Genomic DNA, 21,906 nt, shown 5'->3' with positions numbered 1-21,906 from the left:
TTTTTATGTTATCTTTATTCTTTTGCATGATTACACATGCAATGAATAAATTCATTTATCCGTGCAACTGTGATTAAGAAACTTATTGATCAACGCAAATAGATGTTCATGTTATTAAATGGGATATAGTATAATAAAACGTTATACTTTTATATTGTTGACTTCTACGGGTTCGTAGATTTGGAGTAATTGCTGATAACACTTGATGAAAAATACAAACACACTTTATTCGCCAGTAAGCACTATTATACAAGACAGTTCGAAAGATACATTTTACATACGTCTAAGAAACTACGACACACACGCAGAAACATTCGGCAACACAGCTTTCAGGCTATAACGGTGAAGACAGCTTCGCGGCAAAGCACTAAAGTACAGCTCTCTAACCGGTCGATTGCTCTCAAGTTAATCTCTGAACTGAAAATAAACTACTTTCTCTCAGGACAGGCAGGGCATACATAGCTTTAACCTACGTTCCAGAATATTCTCGAGTAAAGCGCTAAAAATGTATTCTAAAACGTTCTCGCTCCGCCTATGACATAGCGCCAGTTTTGTCGCCGGACATCGTCAAATGAACAATTTCGCGCCAAATCTGGCAACCCTGTCTTTTTCTGCCACTTTCTGGCAACCCTAAGTCCACTTTTCGGGAAAGCTATCTCACCTCAGATGGGTATTTCGCAATAATATGTTTGGTTCCTTCTGCTATACGTATCTAAGCAACTTAATTCAAAATCAGGTACACTGGTTAGTTTTTAAAATTTGAAGCATAATTTTTAATGTACAGATGAAATTTATACCTAACCTTTTACAAATACTTATTAAAATAATTTCTTCGAGTTTTCTTCTTGCATCACAATGTGGAAATATATACTTTCTACACTTTTCCAAAAGTTTATATTTCCTCAATATATAATTCAGCAGTTTATGAACAAATTAGAATATTTTTTATATCGAAATTACAAATTGCAATTTTTAGGAAAAATGAAAGGGAAAAGAAAAGGTTGCGTTATTCAAATCATTTTAATATAATTGCCTGAGGTTTTATTACCGAATTGCATGTCGTAGAGAAAATATCAGGAAAAGAATCCACAGATATATGACATTCCATTCCTTCCTTCCACATTCCCATGCTAAAATTCTTAAACTTCTTGTTTTAAATTTAATCTATTGATTTTTGGATAAAGTACATTATTCTTAAAATATGCTTACTTTTATTATACTTAAATTTTAGATCTTATGGAGACTCTGAAATAACAAAAAGAGGGCTATCGAATGCAGTATAACTCTGAATAACAAAATATTTATCAAGAATTCTGAAATAATGAACTTCAATCTATTTACCAAAAAACATCAAGACGTTTACTTACATAGAATTATTCACTATTATTTGTAATTTAATGCATTAAGAATGTAACTTCTAGCGAAATGTTCTGCAATATATCTTATCAATAGCTTAAAAAATCAGTACTCTTAGTTGTTTATGTAATGTATATTCATATATTTGCATTCTTTACGAATAATAATTGATTAATATGTAGAGACATTAGGTATTTTTGGAAGCAGGCAAGATGAAAAATTAGCAACTACTTCGCCTCGAATCATACCACGGACCTCTGGAATACCGGCCCAGCGTGCAGAACCCCTACACCACGAAGGCACGCTAGGAAGGCGGGAGAAATACCTTATATACTCCCCCTTTTAAAAGGCGACCCATTCGCCATATCCTGGGTGAGGAGAACCATCATCCCACCCTCTTTTAGTTCTTATTGAGGGGGTCGACCGTTTATAATCATATGGTCCAGTGGGACTAGGAGGATTGAGTCTTCCCTGTATTATAACCCTTTCAGTTCGGGCGACACTGTAGAGACATTAGGTTAATTGGAAAAGCCGGAGAGATGAAAAATAAGTAAACGGCTTTGCCGGGAATCGAACCACGGACCTCTGGAATACTGGCCCAGCTTGCAGACCACCACACCACGAAGGCAAGCTAGGAAGGAGGAAGAAGTACCTTATAAATATATATTGAAATTTAAAATTCTTTATGAATATGATTATATATTTATGTTCTTGATTCCGAATTTTCAATTTCTAATCAAGGACAGATGATTTTTGAACTTAAGCAAATATTCATCACGTATGAAATTACCATATCCATCACTTATGTACTGTACATATCACAAGTGATATACATTCTCAGAAAAAAATATGCTCACAACAAATAAAATTAAGATACCGTACTTTAATTACCTAAACACAAATACGTAAATAAATATACATTATTTTACATTAGAATTGAATTATCCTAGAGAGATGTTGTAAACTCTCATCATTGTATCTCTTATAATCATTATATCTGAAATTTTGAAAAGGAAAATAAATAATTGTTGTTGATTTCCAACAATTATTTATTTTGATAAATAATTGATATAATAATCTTATTTTTGTTTTCCAACCTTCACCGGGCATTAAGATCCGTTACACGTTTGTTGCATGACGAAACAAAAAAATTTGACCTTAAATTTGACTTGACGAAACATTCGCTAGCTAATAACATGACAGGAGTAAGTTTATAAGACACCAATATTTTATCAAATGCTGATGTTGTTGGTATTGTCCTGCGATACAGCTGTCTATGTACCTTCGTGAAGCACATTAGTCTGGGATTATACCACATTCGTTGTTCAAGCACGAACATCTTACATCACGGCGTTTACTAATAGTGTCATTGTTTTTCACATTTCATAAAACCTAAAATGCCAGATCATAAAAAGCCAAAATGCGGTGCCATTTCGTAGAAATTCATGGACCATCATAATCTGGTCTTTATCAAAGTCACTTAAGCAGCAACCTTTACATTACTCGTTTATGTAGTTGATAAAATCAAACCTTAAAATTCCCGGCAGCCGCTATTATTTTGACTATGTCACGTGCTTTCCACATTATTCCGGTGAGGAACGTAGTGCAGTGGTGGTCATAATGTTTTGGCTAATCTGTGTATACGTTTTACCCAAAAGAAAAAAAAATGGAACAATTCCATTTCTCCCGTTTCTACTCGGCTGATTGGCAAAATCTACTTTGAGTTTCTCATGTCTCGAAAGCACAATTTAGGATTTATATTTATATAAAGTATTGCTCTAACCTAGTTATTTTGACACAAAATCGGACTTTGTCTGAAATAATATACTAATTTTGTCTTCCATGGTTCGGTTATACGACTCTAAATACGCCAAAGTTCTGAGTGTTGTAAAAATCGTAAGATTTGTTTTTAAAAAATTACATCTCAAAACTTTAGCTTCTCAATGTTAATTGAATTTGTTATATATTTAGTAATATCTCTTTTTTTTATTTAACTTACTGAATTTCTTCTTTCACAGGTCGAAATTTAGGTTCAATCCAAATATAATTCGCAGTTATTTTCTGATTTGTTTTTAAAATTTGTATTTTTTAGTAATTTCTTTACATTTTTCAAAAAACGTTTTAAGTAGAACTATAAGGTTTTTGTTATCATCTTAAAGTAAATTTATTTCTAGGCACACCTGGAAAAAAATAGAATATTTTTATTTAAAATTTCCGAAGATATACGTGAGTTTATATATTAGTACGTTTTAAAAATTGGTATATTTGTTATAAGCGATAATAACGCCAAATTTGGTTTACGCACTGTGTTAAAATTAAATTGAAATTATTTGAAAGAATGAACGATGCACCTTTTATTCCGCTCGTTCACGGTGAACGGGAAACGAAAATTGATTACCATAAATTAAGAATTTCGCCAAGAGAATTATTCTTGACGAAAGCTGAAAAAAGGAAGCAAAATCAAATTTTAAACTTTCTCGGTAAGTTTCTCACCAAATTTTTAAAAAATTAATATTTAGGTACAATTTGAAGAGTAAAATCGAAATATGGGAAAAAATGAGTATGTTATTTCAGAAAAAGCCCGATTTTGTGTCAACAGAAAAATGCTATATATAAATTTAATGCACATTGTAAGTCGCACGTTCGAGACATGAAAATCGCAAGTTCAATCGACCCAGGAGAACGAGAGATTTTTTTTAAATTTTAAACATGTAATTTTAATTTTTCTTATATCTTTTGTGTCTCTAGTCATTTCTTTATAAAATTTTATTCGTAAAAAAATTTATTTTTTGTGTTTTTGTTACCTTATTTGTTTATGTGCTTGTCTTACTTGGACTGTAATTATTTCGGATCTCATTTCTTTTTTCATAACTTCGTTATTAGCTCGAATCGATTTATTTGCTAGATTGTTCTGCACTAGCTCAATTTACATGAATTAACAAATAAAGTGGTGAATATATTTTTTTTTTCATTTTTGCTCTAAATAGAAGATATTTTATTACTTCTGTATCTATTTTTGAATTCTAAAGAGTTAGAATATTTCTCTCTGTGTTACCTAGAAACAATGCAGTGCAAATCGTGAAAGCCTGAACTGCCAGAAAAGCCTCTAAAATCACTTAAATTAAGAACCATTAAAAAGCACATTATTGAAATCAAGCAATAAATAAATGTACAACGCGCCAGAGATAAATAGAATATTATATCAACTTGCTGTTGCTTCGAACTCAAAAGGAAGTCGCTTCTTTATTCATTCTTAAGAACGTGATAAAAATTGAAACCCAGCATTAAATTGAAGTAAGAATTTGAGTCAGTGTTTTACATTTCTTCTGAAAAAGAAAATGTCCCTTACTTAACACTGGAGAAAGTTAAGATAATGACATCTGTAATCGTGTCTTTGATCTTGATGTTCATCAGAATGTTTTTCCCAATGCTGAAAATGCATAGAGGTTCTTCTAACTTTTCTTCTTTCATAATACTTCTTGACTGAATAGCGAAAAGCAGATCAGGTCATTATAGTACAAGTATTATACAGTGAGGACTGTTAAAGAGATATAATAATTTTAATAGTAAGAACTGTCAAAGACATTTGAGATATGTCTGAAGAAAAACGCATAACAGAAGAACTGCTTAATTGTCAAGCTAATTGTCCTTCACGAATGATTTTATAAAAGAATTATTTTCAAAATTTCTTAAGAAAGCTCAATATTCACATTAAACTTGGAAATACCACAAAACTTCCAAGCATTCAAACCATTCATCCAATGAAAATGAGTTTCAAGACCAGATTTCAATATTTCTCAACTTTTAAAAGTAAAACTTCGTAAATGGGGTAGGCATTCGTAAATGGGCTTTATCATGGCGTATTTATCGATCAATACCATAAATCCAGTTATTAAATCAATCACTTCACTATTTTGGTGTTAAATTTTGTTTTCTGAATGCTTTAAATTCTCATTTTTAATGATAATTTGAGCAAGACAAACATAATTGCTGATAATGACAAGAAATCGCTTTTTAATCTTCGAGCAGAATTTTATTCACTGTTTTTAAGGAAATTTTTCCCAGTTTTTTAACGTCATCATTTATTGTTATTTCAATGAAACTTCATTTGCTCCAAGAAAAGCAGTATCGCTTTTTCATCAATTAGAGTAAGGCACGAAACCATTATCTGCCTAACTGAACAACAGATATCGATATAATGCCTTTCTTCACGCCTTCTCAAAACTAGATCATTAATTACTTCAGTATTTCATGACTAGTTACACAAACTGTGCAAGTTCATTTTCATTTAATTTACTATCAGCGAAACCATTTACTGCAATAGGTTTACGACACTTTGGAAATCACAGAACTACAGAAAAAATGTGGTGTTGGGAGGCTGATCGCGTAATAATTCTTCATCCTATAGCTCAGCAATCGAGTTATCTTACACGTTAGCTAGTACGAAGGATAGTTTCTCGGTTACTTAGGTTCTGATTGCTTTTCTTCTCCATGCAGTGAGGTTTATTAGGCGGGACAGGTTAAGAGTAGCTTGTATGTAATTTATGATTTATGCGGCGTAGTGGCTTCCTCCTGAGTCTTTAGATTTCCTTCGAATTCCCTTAGAGATTATTATTTGCAGCGAGCTGCTCTATCTAGTTTTTCGAAAAATGCTGTAAAATTGATCATGCAGCTGTACGTTCTAAATTATGAATAGCTTTCTTTAGTTTTTAAATTAGATTTTTTTTCTTTGAAGACTGTAAATGTGTCTTCTCATTCCTGTTAGCTTTCTCAAAATACTTTTCACTTTTTTTTTTTCACTTAGAACGTCTCATTTGCTGTTTGAATGCTGTTGCGCTTAAAAAAGTGAATGTCTACATAAAATGTAGACTTCAGCTTAGTTAATGTATTATTTTTTTGTTAATTCTTTTCTGCATACTCTATTAGTATTACTCTGTTCCTTCCGACAACTATCACCAGAAATCAACTGAAACAGCAAGCAAATTTGTGATTAGGATAAGTACTGTGGCTCTCAGAATCCCCCAGCATGAAGCCCCCAGTTAGCCAATTTGTATTTTGGGAAGTAAATTTTTGTATTTGTTAACGTCAGCCAGCTAAACGTAATCTACTTTATGTCTAGTCTTATACTACATTTCTACGTTTGAATTTAATTTTTTATGCTAATTTAAATAACCCCAAGTACTGGACATTTGTCTATAGCGCAAGTTATTCCTCTTTTGTTTTCTTAAGACTCAATAGAAACGTTATTCGAACCTTCTTCAATATTTCATAAAATGCTTAAGAAGAGCGATAACTGGTCATTATAGTCTAGCAGGATCTGCAGAACTTCAGCTTCCAGTTACAACAGAAACCCTACATATAACAGTTTAAACTTGCTAGTAAAACATTTAACATATTTCCAATCTATATTTTTCATATTCAAGTCTTGTAAGTCTTATAAGTGATATGCCACATTATTATCACTTATAGTGTATTTCTTTTAACTTTATTATTACTTATTCTTGTTCTTAATGCTTATTAAATGACTATTAATGTCATGTTCCTAAATGTTTTGCTTTAAAAAGGTTGTTGTAAGTCTCAACATTTTATCATAGACAAAAAGAGTGAGGAATATTACAATTTTATATAAGTATTTGAATTGCAGAAACTTTGCAAGCAACGGTTATTAGAAGTTGAAAGTTAGCTTCACTATTATTATTGGTATACATATTTGAGATTCAGAAACTTTCTAGGCAATAACTACTAGTATTTGCTAATTTTTAGTTTTATTATAATTCGTAGTTTTTGATAGACTTTTCAGTTAAATTCTACTTCCTATGTATGTTCACGTTTAAACTTCTGTTAGTGCTAAATTCGAAATTCTATTAATGGAAAACGAAAATTCGTTAGAGTTAAGGGAAGACTAAACTGGTGTAGCTAATTTGATTAAATCGTGCAAGATTTGTTTAAACTGCGGATGCCTTTCAGCTGCCGGAAGTATAAATAACATGCAGTAGCTACCTAGCGAATGCATGCGATTGTTAAATATCTTAAATTTACCTATTAATTTCAGCTATTAAATTAAGCGAAAGGCAAAAGAGGACATTAAACAGCAGTGAATTTTTTATACAATAGGTGAAATTCGTAATCGCTTTAAAATATAATCAAGGCACATAAAAGAAATGCTTAATAGAAAATTGATTTATATTCTCTCCAGCACCTATAATATTTTTATTATTTTCATTACCCCAATGATGCATTATATATAGTTTTTATTCTGGGTATTATAACTCAAAAATTCAAGGGGAAATCTTAATATATCATTAACCAAAGAACCAAGCATTACAAAAAAAATTTGGAGGTCTTTCATTTATTTCATAAAAGTGAGGAACTTTTTTAGTTTGAAACCCTCATCTCATTTAACCCGTCTTCATACCCAGTATTTTATACTGTAAAAAAGAGGGAAAAAGGAAGAAAGAAAACGGTGGATCAGGATGAAACATTAAAGAAGGAATTTTTTACCAGCATACATTTTTAACTTAATGATAACTAATCATGGTATGAGAAGCTAAATAACGCCTGAAAGGCTTATTTTTATGAAAAAAAAACATTAAAACATTTTTGACTATGAACAAGAAATAATTTACTGTTTTTCAGAGTAACTGTGCTTTTTCTTAATTTCTAATATTGTTGTACTTAATCTCCCCTTTTTCAAAATAAATGTCACTCATGCTAGCATTTTTATTGCGTCATACCAGAAATGTATGAATTTTTCCCATACACGATATGCATATTTCTGAAAGTGGATTTGTACCAGAATTTTAAAACTTTCCATAAATATAATGATGTAAGCATGTGTACACACCATTAGTTTTTCATCTAGGAATGATTTATCTCTCCTTTGTAACAGGAATCTCAAACATTTATTGGGAAGCAAATTAATTTCATTTTCAGGTGTCTTTAAAAGCTTATTTTCAGAGTATCCGCAAACCAAAGAAACATTTTATTGTATTAAGCATACCAGGTAACCAAGAAAGTTCGTGCGGTTTTCATCACTTATCAAAAACGGTCCACAGCCCATTTTGTTCTTTGAAATAATCCCCATTGACTTCAATTGCATGTTCCCAACATGACACAAGCTTATAAATACCCTTTTTAAAAACAATAATTTTATCTGGAGTCCAAAAATTGCGATACAGCCTTCGTGACATTGCCGCGTTTTCGGAATTCTCGCAGATGGTTATCCATGGCCAAAAACAGGTAACAATCCCATGAGGCCGATGTTCGGCTAATAGAGCGGTTGAAGCACGACTTTCCAGCCCATTGTTTTGATGACTTCTTTGGTCGCTTTTTCCGTATGAAGTCTAGCATTATTGTAGAGGAGGAGAATTCCTCTTCTACTAACCAGTGTCGGCTGCTTATGGTGCAGTGAAGCAGAAAAACTTGTAACTATGACGTGTATACCTAGGCTGTTACGGTTTGTTTCGTTTTCTAGATATTCATAGTGGACTATACCAGCGCTAGCCCAGCAGATACACAGCATTATCTTCTTTCGGTGAATGCCGGTATATCGACCAATGGAACCGAACCAGAAGTCGACCAATGATGTTTCCTCTTCCGGTTATCATACAAGATACAATTTTCATCACATGTCAAGAGTTGATCCACAAACGAAGCTTAATTACTTATCGACAGCAACGACAAGCAGATGTTCAACCGTTGGAACTTGTTTTCATCGGATAGAACGTGAGGAACCTACATGTTTAGCTTTGTCATTTCAAAGTTATGAAGATGTGATCGAATGGTTTTCTCAGGTACTTCAAACCTGTGTGCAAACTCCTTGCAAGTTTAATGAAGATTCTCCTCATTGAGGATTTGAGGATTCTCCTCATTAATCACGATTAATTTCCTCCTCCAAATGGACTTTATCGAGGGTAGATGGACGACAAGCCTCATGTTGGTTCACTTTGTTTAATACTGGAAAACGGGAATACAGGAAAACATAAGAGAAAACAATACTTTTTTAGAGAAGAACGTTTTAGGAAAACGATACCGTTTTAGAAGTTAAGTTACACACTGAAATAGGGAAACGCTCACAAAGACTATCTGTTTAAGGAAGGAAATGCCTTCGTGGTGATCTTTCTAAGGAAAAGCAGCTCGTATTCACATTACATATGGGAAAGCCTAGAAATACCAACCAGGAAACTAGCCCGTTCGCCTGGGGTCGAATCCATGCTAGATTGACAGTGTGCAGCACTCTTAATCAGTAGAACTTCTTGGAAAATTTCCTACGGGAAATTGGCTCGTATTTACACTTTTTTTCCTGCTTTTAAAGTACAGCTATAAATTAGATTATGAAAACCTCTTCACATCTCTAAATATTTAAAAATGTTTTGTCACATTCAAAAATACTGTTCCGCTTTCCATTGCTTTCTGTTTTAGCCCTGAAATGGCGCTGCCTTCGTTCTACTTTAAATATTCCAAACGTATTTCGCTGTTCCCTGTTAATAAATGTTCACAGTGTAGGTCGTGTTTAAGTTTCGCATTCTTCCACGTGTCATTTCGCTAACTACAAGAATTAATTGGATTCGTTTCCCTTTTATTACACTTTGACCTGCAATTCCTGTAACAAATGAAAACAATGCCATTGCCATTTCAGATAACTTTTATAATAATATCTAGCTAATGTATGCTTCAGCATGCATTTCGTTTTAAAAATAGAGTCTTACATTGGATTATAATTCATTAGTTTAAAAAATCATAAAAAAATTTAAAGATTTAAAAAAAATATTAAAAAAAACATAAGAGCTTTCAATCTTATATTACACCCAAAAAGGCGTTTATGTTTTTCATTTACATGCACATAAATGTTTCGAGAGCAGTTGGGCTAACTCTCCTTTGGGCTAAAAATATTTGAAAACAGCATATCATCGGAATTGCGAATAGACAGTCTCGCCGCTGGACATAAAAATGCTTTATTACGTATAGTGGTGTCACTGCTCGCTTTGAAATCGTTGAGTGTCTTAATCTAAAATTCGTTAAACATGAAATAGATAATAAAATAAATTCGAAATTCAAAATTCGGGCTTCCAGGTGCCCATATTCGGATGGAGGACTATTATTCAAAATTCAATGGCTCCAGGTGCACGCGCCGTACAAGGAAGTCATGTGGTGCCTACATGAGATATCTTACAAAAATGCTACCAAGTAAATATTGGGAAATCAAATCTACAACGATGATTTGATGATCTTGAAAATATAAAAATATGCGCTCAGCGGGTGCAAAGGATAAATAATTTTACGTTTATGCGTCCCATTTTGCTTTTCGTTAGTTTCACTAGGTATCGAAATAAATACTTTATACAGCAATGATTTTTACAGTTTTCATAAACAGAATTGTTTCAACATAGACATAAAATCACTGTAAGAAAGTAATTTTATAATTATTAATTCGATACAGTTGAAAGTAACACGCCATTTCTAAGCACATTTACTCAGGGTTTATCTTGATAATTTATCCGATTGGTTTGATTTGGTTTATTTGATTATGGTAAAGCACTCGACGGCTCTCTGCCTAAGAGGAGGGAGACTTTTGCGGAGGACTTTCTAAGGAAACCTGACTCGTATATATACAGTTAGTCAATAAAGTCTGCGTACATCAAGAAAAGTAATATCAAATCCAAATTTTAAGGTGCGAAAAGGGTAGTTTCTTAAAGTTTTGCTTTTTAAATATTTAGTTTCAATAAGGGACTTTGAAATTATTTAACTGTAATATTTTCATATTTAATAATTTATGCGCACTAATTTTTAAAAGATAAGTGGCTAGAAATCAAAGCCAATAAAGTTTGCGTACAGCGCGAAGGAGGAGGGGGATTTCTTATCTAACTTTCAAACTTCAAATTTGAGAATGCAAAGAAGGTTACACTTTCAAGGTCATTGACCTCCGAAGCAAATTTCACGTTGATTGGAAGTTGCTATTTCTATTTTCTTTGACGAAAATGACAACCAATAAAGAAATTCCTTTAGTTACAAGACAACTAATTATTAAATTGAGAGATGAAGGTAAAATTCTTCGTTATATTGGTAAAACCATTGGAAAACCATTTTTTAGTGTGCAAAGAGTTATTCAAAACTATCTTGACACTGGTAGTCTTGCTGTAAAATCAAGATGTGAGAGACCGAAGAAGCTAACGCAGAGAAAAGAAAGAAAAATTCTTTTACGAATTAAACAAAATCCTAAACTTTCTGCTGCAAGCATTGCAAAAGACATTTTTTTAACTAGCAACAAGGAAATTTCTCCTGAAACTATACGAAAAATGCTGCGAAAGTCCGATTATCATGGACGCAAACCTAGGACTATGCCATACATTTCCGAGACAAATAGAAAGAAAAGAATTGCTTTTTCCAAAACATATTTAAACTCTTCGCAGGACTTCTGAAACAATGTAATTTGGTCAGATGAAAGTAAATTTACAATATTTAAAGTTAATGGCCACCCTATTGAATGGGGAAAACCAGGAACAGAACTAAATCTGAGAAATTTAAATCCAACTGTCAAACATGGAGTTGGCGTTGTGATGGTATGGGGGTGTATGTCGTCGAAAGGAGTTGGAAATTTTCACGTTATTGATAAAGTCATGGATAAGTATGTTTATCTGGATATTCTGAAGAAACATCTACGAGACAGTGCTCGAAATTTAAACCTTTCTAATACCTTTATTTTCCAACAAGACAACGACCCGAAACATACAGCTAAAATTGTGAAGGAATATTTCCTCTATCACACTCCAAGACAGTTGCGTACTCCTCCACAGTCACCAGACCTCAATCCAATCGATCATTTGTGGGCAAAATTGGAGAAACGAATTCGAAAACACAATATTACGTCGCGAAATAAGCTAATTTGTAAATTGCAGGAAGAATGGGCGAAATTTACGTCGTATGACACTGAAAACCTAGTTCAGTCAATGCCCAGACGTCTGCAAACTGTTTTGAAGAATAAAGGATATCCTACAAAGTATTGAAGTAATGTAAAAAACTTATATTTTGCTTTTTTTGAAAGTGTACGCAGACTTATTGGAGGGAATTTCTGAGTTTTTTTGACAAAACATATTTTTGAAAAATTGTAAAAAGTATTACACTGATATTATTTACTTTTTATTTAAGCTTACAATTTTAGCTAATAGAAGAAAAAAATGCAATGATTAAAATATATTTTTCTATGCTTTAAGTGTTTTTTTAATTTAAAATTTAGTCTTCACGACCAGTCTTCGAACGCATTCTTTAGACAGCTTAAATTTAATCGAAATGCCGTCTTTTACTTCTCGCAACTTATATCGCAACTTTCTGAAAACCTGCTCGCTACTGAAACCTGCATAATTCTCTGGAGCGAGCGAGTACGTGACGAAAGGAGACATAAAGGAAAGATAAAAATTAAAATCAAAACTGGTTAGTTACAGTATAGTATTATAAGATCATTCGTTATTCCTCTTTTTTTGTATATGTTGGTGGTAAGTAATGTATGTTTGGGGTTTTCATCACTTTTATTTTCGTCATTCTGTAAAATTATTTCAAAATATAGAAATGTGCAAATATGGGAAGTAATTTTTAGCTTTATATTAAATTAAAAGACAAGACTAAATTCTGCAACTAAATACTTACGAGGATTTGGCTGAAGGCATTTTAAAATTTAAAAGGTATTTTCTCCTTCTTCCAAGATGTCATCATGGTGTAATGGTAATACACTCGATGCGTGTTAGAAAGGTCCAAGTTCTAATCCCAGCGAGGTTTCGTCTCTTTTTTTTCGTGTCTCCTACTTTAAAATAACCTATTGACGCTACATATTAATGAAATACTTGTATCTTGTTAACCGTTTCACGCCAATTTTTTATTTATAAAAATATTTAATATTTTTGAATTAAATAATAAAATTAAAACACAAATATGTAGGACCAATGTTTTTATTTATTTATTTCAATTTTTCATTTTTAAAAAGTTCACATGGGACATAAAATGTCCCTTCATGTTTCCTTAGGTTCCACCATCTAATTCTGGTTCAGTATTTTCTTGATCACTATTTGAGCTTTCCGTATTCTCCTGAAGAAAGTTACTTTCAACTATATCGCATTCTGAAGTCCCCTCTGAGGGGGAAGTTAATATTCGGAACCACTAGCTTGACATAGACCCTCATCGTCATTTCAGACGCATTCCAAAAACGATCAGCTGGCTGTTGTATTTCTCTGTCGTTTATCTTCCACTCTGTGAAACAAATGTATACTTATGAATATATTTGAGCACACAAACAACAAAAACCGACTGAAACGCATTTATCCCCAATAAGAATTTCAGAGGAACGTCTATGTCCCATGTTAAAATTTTCAGTAAAAAAGGGAATAAAAATATAATAATTGACTTACCTTTCCATTTTAAAAGTAATTAGCACTTTTGGCCTCCGATTTACAGCAAAAAAAGCATCAAAAACTGATAAGCAGAGTCGAAGGTATATGTTAGGACATGTTCGCTTTGTAGCTGGATGTGCTTTGAGCATGACGAAATTCGGAGAAAACCTTTAGTCAAAGTCCAATACTCGAGTGGGACAAATACTCACGTGGTCTGTAATAGACGAGTGAAAGGGTTAACTTGGTAAATACTGGCAGAAACTAAGGAACTTGACTTTCGAATCTTAAATAGAGAATTTTTTAATGCAAATGCCGTTGTTTTTTGTTATTTAATATGAAAGGTTAGAAGGTATTTCTCCAGCCTTCGTGGTATGGTGGTCTGCACGCTGGAAGCGTATTCCAGAGGTCCGTGGTTCGATTCCCGGCGAAGGCGTTGTTCATTTTTCACCTTTCCTGCTTCCAAAAAAAATACCTAATATCTCTACAGTGGCACCCGAATTAAAAGGGTGGTGGATGATGATTCTCCACACCCAGGATTTGGCAAATGGGTCCCCTAAAAACCCCAGTCGACCTTTAAAAGAAAGAGTATATAAGGTATTTCTTCCACCTTCCTAGCATGCCTTCCATTGTATGTTGGTCTGCGCGCTGGGCGCGTATTCCAGAGGTCCGTGGTTCGATTTCCGACGGAAGCGTCGCTCATTTTCATGTTTCCTGTTTCCACAAAAATACCTGATGTCTCTGCAAGGTTACAGTTCTTTTCTTCGAATCAAAGAAAATCCAAATTTTTTCGGACTGATTAGAAATTTTCTTGCTCTATTAAGCTGACATACTTTCAGTGTACCTAATAAACCTAATATATTTATATATAATGCTTTCGTAATTTAATTTCTATGCGATAGCAATTATTGTCTCTTTCGAAAATACAGTTGGAATTTTTGTGAGGAAAATGCAAATGTTTTACTGCTGCTTAACAAGATAATCATGTTAAATTTCCCTTAATATTTCAGTTTATGAGGAATTATCGCCTTTCCTCGTTTGTACTCTCGTAGTGTAGATTGCAATACATCCAGCTAGCAACTGGAGAATCTGTGGTATGAATCCTGTGTAGAGCATTCCTGATAGTTCGTATTTCCGACTCCAAGAAATAAAAAAGTCTGCAAGTTATTTTCAAAAGCTTCGTTTTATGCTACATAAAATGTGTACGAGGCAGCGACAGAAAAGAAATCTTTCACTGCATCGGCAACTATAGTACATAAACTAGAAATCACAAAAAGACAGTAATGCACTAAACGCCACGTTTGTGGGATTACGTAACTGTAAGAAATATCCTCAAGTTTTAAAATAATACATGCAGCTTAAGTATGCATTAAAATAAACTCGAAAAAACAATCGCATGAAAACCTTCCATTTCAATATACTTTCTAATATAATAATAAGCAGTTATGTGATATTATCTGTTTAAAGATAGGCAAATAAAAACCTTCCACTTCAATATATTTTCTAATATAGTAATAAGCAGTCGCGTGATACATTGTCAATTTAAAGATAAATATTTCCATTAAAAAATTCCCCATTGTTTCATAATGGAAAAAGTATGTTTGAGTAGTTTTGTAAGCAAAAAAGGAAACCGAAAATGCCAGTTATACTATTCTGAAACATTGTATCGCTACTTTATTTTTCGTTCTCTCATGCGATATTTTATTTGATAATACGTATTTCTACTTCATATTACTTTTTACGAGACATTTTCATTTACAATTTTTTTCATATCTAAGCTAACCATCCAGATTTTATTGCAAAATTATATAATGTTTACTAAAAGATAAAGTTCGTATATTTCAATTTATTATATGTATATTTATTTCTATACATATAATAAATTGAAATATACGAAATTAGTAAATTAAAATAAGTCTCAAGTAATTTTATTTCTATAAATATTTTAAAAATTCAGAAGTTATTTCATTTGCACAAAACAGGTAGCCAATGTATCCTAATAAATACAATTTCGCTTGGAAAATTATATCTAATAATCCAGACAAATTATAAAATAACGAGGCAAAGTAATAAAAGTTATTATTTTAAAATGAGGTAAATCTCAGCTTCAGAGAGAGGTTGCATTTCTAGAAAATCTGCATTCAATCCAAATGAATGTGATATTTCCTTGTAGAAGAAATCTTTAAGTCAGAATCAATTGACATGCACATATGTCAATTTGAATTTTGCGCTACTTCTCAATTCGTTTGTTTTTCTCATTTAGTAAGATGATACTTATCTTAGAATTTTCATTAATTTCATTACATACTTTTCTCTTGTTTTGCTAAATAATCACATCATTATTTTTTTAATTTAAATTGTCGGACATTTTAAAACGCAAATTTTTCCTGAAGTAGAATAAAAATTAACGGAAAATTATACTACTTAAAATTAGATGATATTTGTATAAGCCTCTTGTCAACAAGCTTCTAATATAGACTTATAAATTTCTCGTGATAGAACCTTTGGTGATGAATATCCCAGAACCATGTGCATATTGTTGCCTGCGTACGGGTTTACAATAGCAATGCACACAGCTCCCATGATAGGTTAATAAAATTCCTTTTATTAATAGAAAGAATTCAGATATCTAGAACTTTCCACAGTAATAGTCGTACGACTCTTCACAGTATCACAGAGAACAATCAGTAGTTACACTTAAAACTATGAGCTTCAAACCCAATTCAATGCAAAGCGCATCTAAAGAGCGAAGATAACTCCAAGATATCTCAATGCTCCGAGTAACTAATAACCCGCAACAATAACTAAGAGCAGATCAGATGCACTCTCCGCTCTTATATAGTTTTCACACGGCCCCCGATATATTTCTAGTACTTTCTGTTTCTCGAAATTGCCGGAAGGCAGGCCGATACGGTTCATCTAAAATCAATTACAGTTGTTTAATTGCAGTACCTATTAAGGTAATATAGGGACCGAACTAAAATGTCGCTAAATGCCAGCCAAATTTGGCGACAAAAACCGTTGCCACCTTGTTGCATATCTCTCTAAATCAGCGAGATATTCCTTTACTCAATGTTAAATAGACTTGCCCCTGTTTTCCTACCTTTCCGGAAAGCTTCACTCCTTTAGATTTTCATGTTACATTATACATACAAAAGAAATGCAACAATTTCACATATAATTTCACTAAAATTATTTATCTACGTACAGAATTCGTAACAAATACAAATATATTTGTCGTGATTTTTCCATCCAAAAGAGATAAACTACATTTGAAATTAATAGCTTTCTTCAAGTCTAACGGAAAGAAAAGCGAATCAGTATATCCCTTTCTACTTACGCGCCATTTATGGTCCATAGCTTCAATTTGCTTCTCTGTGATTTAATGCTAATCTAACATTTTTAGAAATATGTCATCATTTCATTTGTATTAAAAATCCTGATGTTCGAAGTATGATAGCGCATTCCTATGACATAATTACAATTCATATAAATTTCAGCAAAAATCAATTTAGATTGTGGTTTGTTTTTTTAGAAATACAGTATCGATGGAGTTTTCCTATAAAATCTGCTGAAATTTGGCTTTAGCCTTCCAGCACGCGTGAGCAAAATTTACGACAAATTCAGTTTTAATGCACATTTTTCGCATACCGAAGCTGAGACGCCTGAATGTCATTTCTATTCCTCCTTTCTACCCTTCCCCACACCATGGAATGTGCCAACAGGAAGTCATTTGATTTTTTTTTACTTCCTTGTACGAAGTAAAAAGGAGGTATTGTAATCGTGAAAAGTTTCAGGCAGCATATTTCAACGAAAATATCCATTTTGACCGCTATCGAATGCAATTTAACGATGGTTTTGCGTGATATCTGTACGTAAGGACAGAATAAAATTCTCTTTTCCTTCAAAAAAATTATAAAACTGCTTTAAAATTAATTCTGAAGAGAATTTTTCGTGGCGTCTGTACGTACGTATGTACGTACGTGCGTACGGACTTACGTACGTATCTCGCATAACTCAAAAACGAGTAGCCTCAGAACGTTGAAATTCTGTATATAGGACTGCTATAACATGTAGATGTGCACCTCGTATTTTGGTTGCAATCGGCCGCACCAAACGTATATAAATATATTTATATATATATCCACTCTGTTACCCGGCTCAGTGATCTCAGTTTTTTTATTCTTATATGTTTGTAAATTGTACATTTTTTGCTTTAAAAATGATTGAATTATGTTGTTCTTATCTTCCGGTTAAGGTTTTTTATGCCTTTAGTAAATCTCTATGCAATATTTTTAGAATTATCAACAATTTTAAAGTTGTTTAAGTGCCGCTAAGTCTAATACTTGTCTTGATGGTGGCCATTGATGTTTACATTTGAAACAGAAGACTAGTGGATTTGTTGCCAATCTAGAGAAACTTAGCTTCGCCACAACAAAGATAACGCATTCATTTATTATTGCCAATTAAATCATGCTTAATTCTTTCTGTAATTTTTCGAGGAAATAAGTTTTTAAGATTTACTTCGTAATTTTTAATATAGATATTTTGAATTTTTATGTATTTTTGCCTTCTCGCGAAGTGAGAGCTGAATTAATTAAATGAGAAATACTCAATCGTCTGTGAAAAACTGTTTCTTTTTTGTTTTGTTCGCTTAATTTTTTTATACATCATTTTAGCTTTATTATAGTATTTGAATAAAGCATGTGGCAACGATTAGATAATTCTATTCTTTAAATGATATAAATTTTGTGCATTATGAGTTATAATATGAACGAAATATATAAGTTAACTGTTATATAATTATTGGATTATATGACAGTTAACTTAGCTTCCGTTATATAATTATTATATAAGTTAACTGTTATATAATTATTAATACTGTTAAGTGAATCTATCGCCAGAGTGTCGCTATGGTAAACAAATACTAGAGTGAATTTTAAAGAATGCATTTATTCTATTGTGGTTTATGCGCTGTCGGCGAAGTAGATTTAATTCAATCCAATAAGTTTAAATGAAATGCAAGAAAAAAAATGCTTATAATTTAATATTCTGTACAAGGAAGTTATGTGGTGTACACATCAGATTTTTTTACTGGGCATTTGTGGTACGTGCAACTTTTTCGTAAAAGTTACGACACGCGCGTGCTCGTGGGTGAAAATTCGGAAAATATTTTTTTCTCAAATATTTTGTAATTTTGTGTTATTAATTGCCGTGTATTATTTAAATTTGAATGCATTTGGCTCTGTAAATTTTATACCAGTTTTCATGGCAAAAACATATGTGCAACCAGATGATTTTGCTCGCAGAAGGAGAACAATAGCGATTTCTATTCCTTATTTTCTTTTATTTATATTTTTTAGAAATAAATAAAAATATTAAAGTTAGTTTAAAGTGCGTTTTTTTAACCAGTAAGAAGTAAATTTCTTTGCAGAAGTAAGTAATGCTAATTTATTGTCTATACTTGCCGTTGAGGAATATTAAAATTAGCTTCGTTTTTAAAATAAAATTTATTAAATAATAAATTTAAAATTTTCTATAATGGAATACATCATTGCATATCCATCTCACTAATATAAGAACTTAAAAATAATTTACTTATATTTGAATGTGATATCATTTGTATTTTGCAATAATAAGATTAATAATTTATTTCTTAATTTATTATCAATATTCGCTCATTTCTGTTGTTTTTCGTGCCAAAAACGGTAAAATAACGGATGTCGTAAAAAATACGACGTGCGCGTGCCCATGTAAAATTGCCCAGCGCGCGTGCTGGAAGGTTAGTCTAACTTTATACCTGATGTTAGTGCACTTCTGTTCGACCGATATCTTTTACTTCTCAGCACAAAAATTGTATATCTTTGTATAAAAGAAAGGTTTTGAGAAATCTGATATAGCTTTCCCTTCTTCATAAATCAAAACTTTCTTTAAGTATACATTTTTTATATAGTCTCAGTCTCTTTGGTAACATAAATTAGATAAAAACTTTAACTAAAACATAAGCGACTTGTTGCTATATCTTCGAAATTACAACAGAGGCGTGGGAAGGGTGTAAAGGACTCTTTTATTTATCTCATATAAGTTAAAAAAAGGCACTGCTCGTGCTTACAAAAGCCAGTATTAAAGACGAAATCAAACACGTCATGAATTGAAAGTACACTAAGTTACTCGTAAGCTAGCCGGAAAGGCTACACATATGAAATGCGCGCGAGTGTGCGCAAAACCCTAATGTCGACTTGACAAGCCTAATGGCGAGAATAACGAAATGCCGCAGATAAACTGTTCTCAAGAGTAACAAATAGCAATGTGGCCTTCAAAGCAGAACACGCTGTGATTCTACCATATAAAACTACTTCTAAACTCTACTTCTTTCTACCTCAATTCAATACGAGCAAACTATAAATTAGCATTCTGGCAGAAAAAAATAAAGCGAGAGAGACAGAAAAGCTAATTAACATAAAATAACTGAAATAAATTAATGCTCTACAATTCTACCATATAAAACTACCTTTAAACCCTACCTCTTTCTACCTCATCTGAATACGAGCGAACTATAAATTAGCATTCTAGCAGAAAAAAATAAAGCGAGAGAGACAGAGAAGCTAATTAACTTAAAATAACTGAAATAAATGAATGCTCTACAATTCTACCATATAAAACTACTTTTACACTCTACCTCATTTGAATGCGAGCGAACTATAAATTAGCATTCTGGCAGGAAAACATAAAGCGAAAGAGACAGAAAAGCTAATCAACGTAAAATAACTAGTTTAGGAAATAAATGAATGCTCTACAATTCTACAATATAAAACTACTTTTACCTCTTCCTACCTCATTTGAATACGAGCGAACTATAGATTAGCATTCTGGCAGGAAAAAATAAAGTGAGAGAAACAGAAAAGCTAATTAACATAAAATAACTAGTTATTAGAAATAAATGAATGCTCTACAATTCTACAATATAAAACTACTTTTACCTCTTTCTACCTCATTTGAATACGAGCGAACTATAGATTAGCATTCTGGCAGGAAAAAATAAAGTGAGAGAGACAGAAAAGCTAATTAACTTAAAATAACTGAAATAAATGAATGCTCTACAATTCTACCATATAAAACTACTTTTAAACTCTACCTCATTTGAATGCGAGCGAACTATAAATTAGCATTCTGGCAGGAAAACATAAAACGAAAGAGACAGAAAAGCTAATGAACGTAAAATAACTGGTTAACAAAAATAAATGAATGCTCTACAATTTAAAACAAAAAATTTTAAAGAATTTTAGAAGTAAATATTGAAGTTTTATGAACAAATTGTAGTTCACGATCTTAGAATATATTATGGTTCTTATGAAAAAATACATATTTCGTTTTAACGGTAATTATATTATAATTATATTAATCGTATACTCTTATCAAATTTTCCTTGCAAGATAGCTGAAGTTTTCAATTTACATATGCGATATTAATTTTTTATTTTTGTTTTTTTAAGCAAGATATTTCTGATATATGTAGTCCCACTTTTTTTTAGATTTGTCTTTTAAGGTTTAATTTTCTAATTCGAAATCTCTGATTTGTCCATTATCAAGAATCTTTAAATGCCTAGAAATCATTTACCTGCTTTGTCACGGCAAAATAAATAATAAAAAGAAATTCACAACCCAGATTACAATAATAGTTTTTATCTTTTTCTTTTTCTGAATGCTCAGAACATTTTCCGAAGGTATTTTTGCGTCGCCTTACGCTACTATTTTTGAAAAACGCTGAAGGAATTTTTATTTCTTATTTTCCTTACAGAATTCTAATGTTACACTTTCCTTCGATAGCTACTACAGATAGTTTTATTGATTTTCTTTAAGATTTTTTCAAGTTTTCTAAAAGAATACCAAATGGCAGTTTTCATTCTTGTTAGACATTGCCTAAAAAGTCTGCCTTTCAAAGTATTTTAGATGAATTCCACGGCTATAAAATGGAACTTTACTAATAAATAATACTTAGGATGAACACCGAAGAAATGAAAATTATTAAATGACGTCATTTATAGACAAAAAAACAACAACTAAGGGAGCATGTCACGAGACACAAGGAAGATTATTTTATCATATCTTATAATTAATATAGCAATTATAGACTTACATAAAAATACACATTTTTCTTACAACAGCTTAGGATTCAA

General features: G+C 32.0%; 1 pseudogene across 1 annotated transcript in view; it reads left to right on the top strand.

Annotated features, from left to right (window-relative positions):
- Positions 1-21,906, top strand: part of LOC118192642 (allatostatin-A receptor pseudogene) — a 201,716-nt pseudogene that overhangs the window by 122,496 nt on the left and 57,314 nt on the right. The gene's annotated exons all lie outside the window — the stretch shown is intronic.

The sequence above is a fragment of the Stegodyphus dumicola genome, chromosome 3 (genome assembly GCF_044657685.1).
Source record: "Stegodyphus dumicola isolate Sdum_Otavi_A_Nest chromosome 3, ASM4465768v1".
In the NCBI taxonomy this organism is placed as follows: domain Eukaryota; kingdom Metazoa; phylum Arthropoda; class Arachnida; order Araneae; family Eresidae; genus Stegodyphus; species Stegodyphus dumicola.
The sequence above is the reverse complement of the archived record's forward strand: the minus strand, read 5'-3'. Positions and strand labels throughout refer to the sequence as shown.